The sequence below is a fragment of the Amblyomma americanum genome, chromosome 7, assembly GCF_052857255.1.
Source record: "Amblyomma americanum isolate KBUSLIRL-KWMA chromosome 7, ASM5285725v1, whole genome shotgun sequence".
In the NCBI taxonomy this organism is placed as follows: domain Eukaryota; kingdom Metazoa; phylum Arthropoda; class Arachnida; order Ixodida; family Ixodidae; genus Amblyomma; species Amblyomma americanum.
The window spans coordinates 122,171,228-122,184,351 of record NC_135503.1 but is presented as its reverse complement, the minus strand read 5'-3'; the positions used below and the strand labels follow the sequence as shown (position 1 = coordinate 122,184,351).

At 49.5% G+C, this 13,124-nt stretch overlaps 1 pseudogene; it reads right to left on the bottom strand.

The window, feature by feature from the left end:
* Positions 1-10,795: 10,795 nt before the first annotated feature.
* LOC144097431 (uncharacterized) lies at positions 10,796-12,386 on the bottom strand (annotated as a pseudogene).
* Positions 12,387-13,124: the final 738 nt, after the last annotated feature.

Genomic DNA, 13,124 nt, shown 5'->3' with positions numbered 1-13,124 from the left:
TAACTGGACTCCTCTCACCCTTTCATTGTACAGTACTTTCAAGCAAAACGGCTCCAGATAGATGGCAAATAGCAAGGGGGATAAGGGGCACCCTTGCCTGACAGAGGAATGGATTTCGATACTATCGGTGAGTTCTTTGTTGACTACAATATTGGTGAAACACCCCTTGTATGCCATTCTCACACCATCCGAAATCACTGAGCCCAAGTTTACATATTCCAATATGCTGAAAAGTGTCGTGATGGACGCGATCGGAAGCTTTTTCAAGATCAACCTGTAACACAGCTGCGCGCATTGAGAAAGCGTCACAACACTCTAAAATGCTCCTCATAATGTGAATGTTAGTGGTTATTGACCTTCCTTTGATGCCACAAGTCTGGTGTGGTCCCAGAACATCTTTGATGACAGTTTGCAATCTCCTTGCTAGCACCTTCATATAGATTTTATAATCCACATTCGTTAACGTTATAGGTCAAAAAGACGACACCAACTGCTGCTTCTCGCGATCATTACTCTTAGGAATTAGTACTATATGCGCTCGCCGGAAAGACGGTGGCAGCTCTTTCTTTTCGTACGCCTCCATTAAAACAGCGTGTAATGCATCTGCCACTTCTCGAAACCGCTTATAGAAAGCCGCGCTCAAACCGTCTGGACCAGGCGTCTTGCCCGGACTAAGATCATCTATGGCTTTTTCAATTTCTTGGATTGTAACTGGAACTTCTAGAAATGATTTCCTTTCTTCGTTAAGTTTTGGCATGAGCGACAAAAACGTGCTTTCAAAACCCTCTGCAAGTTTGTTTCCGCACGCAAATAATTCGCTGTAGTGTTCGACAAAGGCTCTTTTAATCATTTCCTTGTCTTGAGTGACTGCATTTTCGAGCCTTATCTCTTGGATATCATTTTTCGCTGCGTAGCTTTTTTCATCCGCAAGTGCCCGCTTCGTTGGCATTTCACTAACCCAATGCTTTTCTGCCCGTGCCCGTATAACTGCTCCCTTGTACTTATTATTGTCTAGCACTTCCAGCTGCCTACGAACATCTCTGATTCCTGTACTGCGCAGTCCCGGCTGCGCACATTCTTGACTGAGTAACAAATCCAGATGGCATTTTAATTGCTCCTCAGCGTGTTTTCTTTTGTGTTGTTTCGCAGTACTGTGTTCGATTGCGCTCATCTTAACGTTTTCTTTGAAACACTCCCACGCGCAAACAAAACTATTAGCCCCACTTGTCAGTACTTCTCGTATACTATCTTGTGTCTTGCTAACGAAGGTCTCGTCTTCGAGAAGTTTGTTATTCATTTTTCAAAGATGCCAGTTGAAGCGCGAATTCCTTTATTTGCCACCTAATGTAAACGTAACCAGGCTATGGTCACTGAATGATACATGTTTCACCATGTAATGGGTACACAGTGGCGCGAGGGCGACGAATATGTAAGCTCTATCAAGTCTAGCGTGAGAATCGCGCTGGAAATGAGTGTACTGTGGCAAACTAGAATTCGATAGCAGCAAACCTACATCTTCGAACTTTTGGTCTGTGACCAACGTGTTCAAATAAAGAGCGCTGAGGTCGCGCAAAGGGTGCCTCCTTGCCCTATCTTCAGGCATACAAACACAATTAAAGTCACCGAGTAAAACAAAATTTCGCTCTGCACTGACATGGGGCACAAGTTCCTCAAAGAAAACTCTGAGCTCTTGTTGCTTGTTCGGGGCATATATACAGATCACTCGCCATTTGATCTGAGCAAACAATAAGACGACCGCTTGCGTCTACTTTTACACACCCTACAACAATACCAATTGAGTTTCGCATCAAAAGCAAAACACCCCCAGAAGTGGCAATGGCATGACTCACACAGATGTCATAGCGGGATCGAAAAGGTAACAACATGCGGTCAGTTTGCTCTTCAGATTCTACTTTTGTTTCTTGTATAGCCGCAATGTCGACGTCATTTTCTAGTGGAAGGCGATTTAATTGATACTGCCGCCGCTTTGCGGATAACCCTCTCACGTTAAGCGTTGCTATACGTAATGCTGCATCTTTTTTCCCCTCCATCTTTTCTTTTTAAAGAAAATTGTACCGCACATTATTTACTTTGTGAACAAGGAGGCTACGTGCAGCAACGTCGCTGAACTCACAATAGTCTATGGTTGCGCTGACTAGGAAACTTGAAAGGCGACGCTGCCTGTTGTCCGTCGATGCTCCCGATGCACGCGAAGGCACCCAGGTGCACGCGGTCGACGAACTACGGAGGCGGCTTGGCCGCCTGCCGCGGGTCGGGCGGAACGTTAGGCCTCGGCTTGAAAGACGGACGCCTCACTCCAGGAGCTTTCGCCGGGGGTTCTTCAGCGCCTTCTTCAGGAGTATGCGGTGCATCGGAATTCTTTTCTCGTCGTCGCTTTCCAGCCTGACTGCTGCTTGCAGCAAAGGAGACCACCATTTCCTCCTGCTGACTTTCAGCGTTCTCCCAAGCTTCGTTAGGACGGGCGGCGGTGTCTTCCACCACAGCAGCCGTCTCATCAGGCAAACCGTCTTGCGGGACACTGGATGCAGGCTCAAGCCTCCCGCTGCCCTCTTCGACACTGGTTGAAAGGGGCACCAGTGTCTCCGAAAGGTTGCCTCCCTTTCCCGTCGCTGCTTCTTCGGCGTCAAGCTCATCCATCATCAGCTCGGATGCTGCTTCGTTAGAACAGCGCCCTAACCATTGAGCCACCTAATTCTTCCTTTCTTCTTTCACTCCCTCCTTTATCCCTTCCCTTACGGCGCGGTTCAGGTGTCCAACGATATATGAGACAGATACTGCGCCATTTCCTTTCCCCCAAAACCAATTATTATTATTATTATTAGAACAGCGCCCGGTCACGCTGGCATACGTTCGCGCACACTCACTCTCCTCATGCCCGAACCGACGGCACGCACCACACCGCGGAATTTTGCAATCACGCCGAACATGACCCTTGCCACGGCAGCGCAAGCACAGGGGAGCGCTGCCCGGCACCACAACCAGGGCCAATTCACCTCGTAAGGATTCTGGCGACAGCCCGTCTGGTTCAGTTGCGTAGTCGGCCCGGGACACCTGCAGCCGGGGTCCCTGCACGGCGATAGGCATCTTCGTTCCCACAGGCTGTCCCCGCTTGGGTTATTGGATTCGAGACGGACGACTCTGTCGCCGTTTGTAAACAACATTGCTACGGAGGCTGTTAGCGGCCGCCAAACCGAGCAGGAGTGGCTCACCCCTTCAACTGTGCCGGCTCGCCGGCGCCTCGACCATTCGGACTTCCCGGAAGACGTGTGCCGCTTGACAGCGTGAGAACTGTCGTTCGGACGCGAAGACAACGCTCTCTCTGGTGGGGGCGATGGTCCAGCGGCGTGTGACGGGGGCGTGTCCCTATGTGAAGTGGTGTGTGTGTACGACACCGCAAGTTAGGCCACACCCAACCTGGCGAAGACCTCCTCGAACCTGAGGAGTCCTAGCGACCGGACCCTTTTAAAACCGGACGACGAGTGCCATGAGAAGGAATCCTCGATCATCCTCAGATCTTCTCAGATCCTCCGACCTTCCCCCATCACCCTCCAATGGGTTCCTAAATCTTGTAAATAATGTAAAATAAACCCCCTGTACACTTTCCTTCATAACCAAGTCCGACGACGTCATTCGTAGAAGGGACCTGCGGCGCTGAAAGTCAGCTCACTCAAGGAACCCTCATCTCTAACAACTGGTTGGCAGCAGCTGGGATGGACCGTGCGACATCGTGCTTTCTCAACCGGTAAGCGTTTCGGCGTTTTTGCTATAGGATTCGCCAGGCTTCAGATTTTGAGAGAATAATCTAGAATCACTGGGAAGTGTATGTCAATTGAGAAAGAGTAATCTCACGACATTTTGCAGATAGCATTGCCAAAGCGGAGAAAGCGTTGTCATGGACCTTATGAAATTGTCAAAGGCGGACTTGCTGTTGTTATGCGAGGAACTGTCAATAGAAGTACAGGGCAAAATTACAAAACCTGAAATATGCAAGACAATTGAAAAACACGTAGATGACGATCAGCTGGTAGATACGTGGAATTTGGTACAGGAGGAAAAAAAGAAAAAGGGAAGCGGAATGGGAAAGAGAAAGAACGGCAAAAGTGGGAAGCTGAAAAAGAAGAGAGAAATTTAAAGCGATTGCAGCTTGAAAGCGAAAATCGAAAAAAAAGACGACAGTACGAGAGCCGGGTCTCTTGAAAGAGCAAGCGATATAGAATGAACAGATTCATGCAGCCCTATGAAAGTGGAAGGGACATAGGATTGTACCTGGGAAACTTCGAGAGAACATGCGAAAGGAAGAACTTTGCTCGCAGTACATGGCCGCAACGGCTTCTGACACTCTTGCCATGTCAAGTAGCTGAAGTCATAGCGAGACTTAGGACACAAGACGCAGCTGACTACGAAAAAGTCAAAGCCAGCCTGCTAAAAAGGTACCGGCTGTCAGCCGAAGCTTTCCGACAGCGCTTCAGGAACACAATGAAAAACGATAGCGAGGGCTATCCGGATTTCGCGTACGGCCTAAAGACGAATCTGCTAGAATGGCTAAAGGAGCCGAGGTTTATGAAAGCCGAGACAAAACCATCGAGTGTTTTTGTCTTGAGCAATTTTACCGAAGCATTCCCCAAGTGGTGAAACTGGGTTCAAGACAGGGAAAAAGTCGACACAGTTGAAAGGGCCGCTGAGCTAGCAGAGGAGTACGTTTCACGCAGAAGGTTGAGCACTGAAGAGGGTGCGTCACACGCTCGAAACGCGATGCGAGATAAAGGGCCTAGCAGAAACACGCGAAGTGCTAGAAGTTCAGAGCAATCGGAGGCAACGAAGGCAGCTCCAGAAAAGCGTGAAGAACAGGCAAAGAGACAGGAGAAGACAAAGCCGCGAAAAAAGAGTTGGAGGCTAGTAGGCCATTTCGTTGCTGCAACTGCAATGGTGTCGGGCACTTTGCAGCCAAGTGTACAAAGCAACGTTTGGTGTTCTCGTGCGTCGAGGATAACGCCGAGAATCTAGAGCTCCTTAGGCCATACCTGCACGAGCTGCACGTTAACGGGAAACCGTGCAGGGTGCTTCGTGATAGCGCCGCGACGATGGACGTTGTCCATCCGTCATACGTTTCCGCGGACGATTTTATGGAAGAAGTCTCGTGGATAAAACAGGCAGTACAATAACACAGTGTATGCCTTCCCATAGCTAGAGTGAAAATTTGTGGACCGTTTGGAGAGCTAATCACTGAGGCCGCAGTTTCTAAGGCCGTGTCACTTCAATATCCTTACCTCTTCTCGAATCAATCAGACCAATTGCTACGCAGCTCGGAAGCAGGGTGATACAAGGTTTGACAAGGTCGAAAACTCGTCAGCTCGCATCTCAACTAAGTCAGATTCCCGAACTTCAGGTAGCCAGAGACACACCAGCTAGCATATCGTTGCAAACAAATGAGGAGGGAAGGAAAACAACGAGGAATGAAAGTCAGACAGCTGACCGAGCAGATGAGCGACAAGTGACTTCAACCACTAAGTCGGTAGAGGAGGCAGAAAACGCTGAAGGATCCGTTTTAACTCCAACATTGCGTAGTTTTGATCGCCTCCTGCAGGTGAACAGGGAGTCCCTAATAAAAGAATAGAAGCAGGATCCCACTTTGGAAACACTGCACCTGACAGCTAAAGAGGGAATCGCGAGACGCAACATAACGATGCATGAGAAGGGAGGCTTACTATACCGACACTACCAGCACAGAAAAGGCAAAACATTTGATCAGCTGGTTGTGCCCGAAAAATACAGAGCGGACATTCTGAGTCTCTGCCACGGAAATGGCTGGGCAGGACATCTGGGAATCAATAAAACAAAGGAGCGGCTATTAATGGAATATTATTGGCCGGGTTGTTTCAAAGATGCAGAACGCTACGTAAAATCATGCGATGCGGGCCAGCGCGTTGGCAAGCCGGGAGAGACATGGAAGGCTCCACTGAAAATTGTTCCATTGATCTCGGAACCCATCCGCCGGCTGGTAATAGACACAGTAGGCCCTTTGCCTAAAACGAAATCAGGCTATAAGTACTTGCTTACTATGCTATGTCCCGCCACAAAATTTCCCGAAGCAATTCCGTTGAAGGACGAGCTCCACAGAAATAGTTGACGCCCTTTTGTCAGTGTTCGCGAGAATAGGATTTCAGGCCGAAATCCAAGCCGATCAGGCGACGGCCTTTACAAGCGCCTTGAGGACCACATTCCTAGAAAGATGCGGTACAATACTGTTACACAGCTCGGTGTATCATCCGCAGTCCAACAGTGTAGAGAAATGGCATTCGGTGCTGAAGCGGGTGCTACGCGCTCTTTGTTATGAGCATAAAGCAGACTGGGAGGATTGTCTGCCGGCCACACTTTTCGCTTTACGAACAGTCCCCCACGAAGCTACGGGGTTTACGGGAGCAGAACTCGTGTACGGAAGAGCCCTCCGCTCTCCCCTCCGAATGCTGAGAGAAATGTGGGAAGGGACAGGAGAGAACCAGACAGTGGTTGAGTACGTGCTTCAGCTACTGGACCGCCTTAACAACACGAGGGAATTAGTAAACCGAAATGCGAAAGCTGCTCAGGAGGCCGCCAAGGTCTATTATGACAAAAACGCGCGCCTTCGAGGTTTCACCGCGGGCGATCGCGTGATGATCCTCCGGCCATCGAGAAAAACAAGCTGGCAGTTCACTGGGATGGTCCACTGGAAGTGTTGCAAAAACTTTCGGAGACGAATTACGCGCTAAGGGTTCCAGGCAGGGGAAAGCACGTGAGAATCTATCACTGCAATCTGATGAAGCCGTTCGTGGAACGCAGCGGGATCGTCAATCTGACTCTAAATAAACCAGAAGAGCTGGACAGCGAGAGTCAGCGTTGGAAGGGAGGTGCGGACGCTAGTGACAACGTGGAGAACATTCTAGCTCTCTCCGTGAATGGAGATTTCCTAAGCGGGACCCAGGTCGACACGCTAAAGCAGTTGTTGAGCGAATTCGCTGACCTATTAGCAGTCGCCCGGGAAAGACACACCTCCTGACACACGAAATCGAGCTTACCTCTGATGAGCCGGTACGGTCGAAACCCTACAGGGTATCACCGCGGCAAAAAGAAATAATGGACGCGGAAATTCAGCGCATGTTGGAGTTAGGGGTTGTACAGCCAGCGGAAAGTGACTATACCTCACCGCTAATTCTTGTTGAGGCACCAGGGAAAGATCCTCGTCCCTGCGTGGATTATAGAAAGCTGAATGCAATTACCAGGGATCAGCTATACCCGATTCCCAACATAGAGGAAAGGATAGAAAGGGTGAGCGGCGCGAAATTCATTTCCACCCTCGATCTCGTACGGGGATATTGGCAAGTTCCCCCCTCAGAAAGCGCGAGCAGGTATGCCGCTTTTATCTCCCCAACGGGCACCTTTCGAACCTTAATGCTTAGTTTTGGGTTGAAGAATGCCCCCTACAGCTTCTCGAAACTCATGGACATCGTACTGAAGGACATGCAGTGCTTTGCACTCCCTTATTTAGACGATGTGGCTATTTTTTCGGAAACCTGGCGAGAGCATCTAGAACACCTAAAGACCGTGTTTTCCAGTTTACGACAGGCTGGACTGACACTGAAGGCAGAAAAATGTAGATTTGGTTGCGCTCAAGTGACGTACTTGGGCCACGTTGTAGGCCAGGGAACTAGGAGCCCATCCGAGTTAAAGATTGCCCCGATTGCAGCATTTCCGCAACCACGGACGAAAACGGACATTCGCTCCTTTTTGGGATTAGTTGGATACCACCAGCGATATATTCCTAGCTACTCACAGCGGGCTAGTCCCTTAACTGACGCCTTGCGAAAGGGAGCACCTACTAACGTAAGTTGGGATAACCAAAAAGAAAACGCCTTCAAAAGCCTGAAGGAAGCACTCGTGTCCCGACCCTTGCTCAGGACCCCTGACTATAGGAAAGAGTTTATAGTCCAGTGTGATGCCAGCGATAGAGGGCTGGGTGCTGTCTTAAGCCAAGTTGGCTACGATCATGAAGAACACCCAGTTCTGTACATCAGCCGCAAACTGACCAGTAGAGAGGAAGCGTACAGCGCTTCGAAAAAGAGTGCGCGTGTTTAGTTTGGGCAGCGCCGAAGTTGTCGTGTTACCTGTATGGAGCAAAGTTTGTATTTGAGACTGACCATTGTCCTTTAACGTGGCTGCGACAGATGTCCCCCAAAAATGGTCGCTTGCTCAGATGGAGTCTGGCTCTCCAACAGTACAATTTCTCGGTGCGTTATAAGGGGAAACTGCACGGAAATGCTGATGGCTTGAGCAAACTGATGTAAGCGGGAGAACTTAAAGGAATCTCCTCCTGTGAGTGTTTTTTTTTTATTTGTTCCGAGTAATCCGGCTGTGGCAGTTTCAAAAGGGAATGTTTCGCATTCAGTCGGCACAAAATGAACCCAAATTTAAACACAATTTTTTAAGTGTATTGTTGTCAATGGAAGAAGCCTGGTGATTCTTCGGCGAATTCCGAGCGCTTGCAGGTGGGGCAGTGCTTTGCTGTTTGGAACGTCCCACCTGCGCTTTCCTTTATTGGTGGTGCTTTGGGTTCTGTCTTGGGGGCGCTGATATTGCAATCCAGGGGACCAACACGGACGCCATCTTATCTCTTCCTGCCCAACGGTCGTCAACGCTGGACATTCGAGACTTTTCGGGCCGCGGAGGAGCTGTAAGGATTCTGGCGACAGCCCGTCTGGTTCAGCTACGTAGTCGGCGCGGGACACCTGCAGCCGGGGTCCCTGCACGGCGATAAGCATCTTCGTTCCCACAGCCTGTCCCCGCTTGAGTTATTGGATTCGAGACGGATGGCTCTGCCGCCGTTTGTAAACAACATTGCTACGGAGGCAGTTAGCGGCCGCCAAACCGAGCAGGAGTGGCTCACCCTTTCAACTGTGCCGGCTCGCCGGCGCCTCGCCCATTCGGACTTCCCGGAAGACGTGTTCGCCTTGACAGCCTGAGAACTGTCGTTCGGACGCGAAGACAACGCTCTCTCTGGTGGGGGCGATGGTCCAGCGGCACCTTCTCTCTCCGGCGAGACATGTGACGCGGGCGTGTCCGTCCCTATGTGACGCGGGCGTGTCCGTCCCTATGTGACGCGGGCGTGTCCGTCCCTATGTGAAGTGGTTGGTGTGTGTGTGTGTGTGTGTGTGTGTGTGTGTGTGTGTGTGTGTGTGTGTGTGTGTGTGTCTGTGTGTCTGTGTGTGTGTGTGTGTGTGTGTGTGTGTGTGTGTGTGTGTGTGTGTGTGTGTGTGTGTGTGTGTGTGTGTGTGTGTGTGTGTGTGTGTGTGTGTGTGTGTGTGTGTGTGTGTGTGTGTGTGTGTGTGTGTGTGTGTGTGTGTGTGTGTGTGTGTGTGTGTGTGTGTGTGTGTGTGTGTGTGTGTGTGTGTGTGTGTGTGTGTGTGTGTGTGTGTGTGTGTGTGTGTGTGTGTGTGTGTGTGTGTGTGTGTGTGTGTGTGTGTGTGTGTGTGTGTGTGTGTGTGTGTGTGTGTGTGTGTGTGTGTGTGTGTGTGTGTGTGTGTGTGTGTGTGTGTGCGCGCGCGCGTGCGTGCGTGCGTGCGCGCGTGTACGACAGCGCAAGTTAGGCCACGCCCAACCTGGCGAAGACCTCCTCGAACCTGGGGAATCCTAGCGACCGGAACCTTTTAAAACCGGACGACGAGTGCCATGAGAAAGAATCCTCGATCATCCTCAGATCTTCTCAGATCCTCCGACCTTCCCCCATCACCCTCCAATGGGTTCCTAAATCTTGTAAATAATGTAAAATAAACCCCCTTTACAGTTTCCTTCATAACCAAGTCCGACAACGTCATTCGTAGAGGGGACCTGCGGCGCTGAGTCAGCTGCACTCAAGGACCCCTCATCTCTAACAACCTGCGATGCTCACCTGATGCGGCAAATCATCCAGCTTGACTCCCGCTTTCAGCGAAAGAGACACCAGGCCTTGTACGCGCCAACGCTCAGCCTTGACCTCAGTTACTTTTCCGTATGGCACAAAGGCCGCTCGCACGTCTTCATCTGGCACTCCGGGAAGCAACCAGTGAATCTTCATTCGAACATCTTGGTTTCCTGGATCAATTATCAAACACCGACGTTCCTTGACTTGAATTTCACCAGCGGTGAGCCTCTTCTTGACAGCGTGAGCACTGTCGAAAGTCACCGCCCAGACGTGACTCTCCGATACGCCCCCAAGGCGGTTACGTCAGGGAGCAACTTGAGGTGAGCCAACGCGTCACGGAAATCTTCAACGCGATACGGTCGTGCACGGACGTCAGCGTGAAGAAAAACTGTATTAAAAACTGTACGACCTCTAGGCAAACTTGGCAGGATGACCTGGTACACGTCAGTTTCAAAAAACGTGTTTCCGCGGCCAGACATGGCCGCTGTAGCCGCTCCTATGGAGCCAGTCATCACCCGTCTGTACGCTGCGGTGGCCGGAAGTGGAATCCCCACTGCGCCACTCTGCTGCACCATTTTTAGGCGATATAATATACGTATTTACGTCGCTTGCAACAGAGGGGAAGACAGAAGCAAAATGTCGACAGCAGAGCGTGGTTTCGATCCACGGACCTCTGGGTTATGGGCCCAGCACGCTTCCACTGCGCCACTCTGCTTTTTTTGCTTCTTTATTGCCATCTTTGACATTTAAAGCAAGAAACTCAACAGATAAAACGCGTCAGCGAAGCTTTGACTGACACATGTTAAAATTTCTTCAACTGTGCCAACCCGTCAAGTACATCAATCCACTCTGGTGGTTCGGGCAGTGCCCGATACACTTCCCTGCAACGGACAACACCCTCTATGAAGTGATCACGCACGGGGCGGACTTCAATATCTGCATTGTTGAGTTGCATCCTCGTTTTCCACAAGCTGTGGAGGCTCAGGAGCATTATCGAATCGAATGGAATTCCGTTGGTGTTATGAACCGGCAAAAATCTTACACCGTGTGAATTAATGGGTAAATCCTTTTTTTAGAGTTGTTTGAATGACATCCCAGAAAAAAATTGGGTCCCAAAAATCCAGAAACACGTGTTCTATTGTTTCAGGTTCCCTACATAGGTAACAATTAGTTGTCCAAGGGACGAATAGACCTTTGTCTTGCATCCATGTTTTGACTGATAATGTGTTAGTATGCAGTTTAAAGAAAAAGGATTTGACTGATGGTAGTACTGGCATCTTCTTAACTCTCTTGAGCACATCTCCTCCTGGGCATCCACGTTGTGGCAAACGACAAATCGGTACAGGAAGCATTACGTCCACTAAATGCGAGTACAATTCTTTCCGCGTAACATTACTTAAGTATTCAACAGAGAATCGAACATGCAGCATTCCATATGCGAGCACCACTTCACGCATGTACCCTCTAAGTGCACCACTCATAGTTTGCCATGAGTATACAACAAATTCTGACAGGTGTCTACCTAGTCTAACTTGCACTACTGTGCGAAGGAACACATCATTTTGGTCACGGAGAAACATAAACCGTGAAACAGCTTGTCGCAAAAACAAATCTACAAGACCTAGCCCACCTTTTTTTCACAGACAGAAACAAGTTTGTTCGACTGGTTCTCTCCCAAGTCGAAGACCAAATAAAGACGGCAAAAACACGGTGAATTTTTTTAATGGTAACTCGTGATGCACTAAGCACATTCATCACGTACCATATCTTTGCAACGAGAAATATATTGCAGACAGTGGCGCGCGAGAAAACAGACAATTGTCTCCCCTGCCACGCGTCAGCCTTTTCCTTCGCCCTTGAAGTTTGGTCCTCCCAGTATGGATTAGGGTCCCGGTAAAAGTCAAGAGGCACACCGAGGTACGTTGTCGGTGTGGTGGACCAGGGTATTCTACTGTAATGGTCTGGTGTGGCTTCCCAACTGCCATGCCAAAAACCATAGCTTTTTCCCAGTTTATCAGGGCCCCCGTGCACTGACAAAATGTATGGACATTTGTTACCTCACAAATGCTTTCTCTATCGGAACAGAAAATAGCAATGTCATCGGCAGAAGCCAGAATTTTCACATGCGTTGACTGCAGCCTAAATCCCATTATGCGCTCGTTAGTTTGAATGGCTATGCAAAGCGGCTCGAGGTAAGCAACGAATAACCGGGGCGACAACGGACATCCCTGTCTCACAGATGAGCGCATTTGCAGGCTATCAGTCAGGTCTCCGTTCACAATGATCCGTATTGTACAATTGGCATACGCCATCTTGACACAGCCTGTTATTACCCTTCCTACGTTGGAATGGTCCAATATTGCGAACAGCACATCATGCGAAACACAGTCAAACGCTTTTGCGAGATTGAGTTGCATCATCGCAACTCGCTCAGCAAGTGCGTCACAACATTCCAGCACACTTCGTGCTACGTGTATGTTCGTAGCGATGATTCGACCCTTTATACCGCAGGTCTGATGTGGGCCGACCAGCATGGTTATCACACTCTACAGTCTATTGGCCAGAACCTTCCCGAATATCTTGTAGCCGACGTTAGTGAGGCTTATCGGGCGACAAGACCCCACTAGCAGGCGTTTTTCCGGTGACTCAGTTTTAGGAATAAGAACAATGTGCGAAGTTGTAAAGGAGAGTGGTACACGGTTTTGCTCATAAGCTTCGGCAATAACCTTGAGCAGAACATGAGCTATCATTGTTTTGAAAGTTCTATAAAAAGCTGCCCCCAGGCCATCAGAGTCAGGAGCCTAACCAGCTGGCAGAGAGTCTATTGCGTCCTCTATTTCTTTCACGGAAATCGGTTGTTCCAGGCGCGTTTCAGCTTGGTCATCGAGCTTTGGCATTAACGGCAGAAATTGTGCTTGGAAACCGCCTACAACATTGCACGAATGGCCATGAAGTTCTTTGAAACGATCGACAATGATGCGTTTGATAACTGTGCTGTCAGCCAAAATGTCGTTCCCGTTTCTTATTTCCCGTATTTCCTTGTGACGCGCGTACCGTTTCTCGTCTGATAACGCTCGCTTTGTTGGTGTTTCTTGGACCCACAACTTCTCGGACCAAGAACGAATAACTGCCGCACTGTACCTGTCTGCATTCCAGTCTTTCTAAGTAAGTT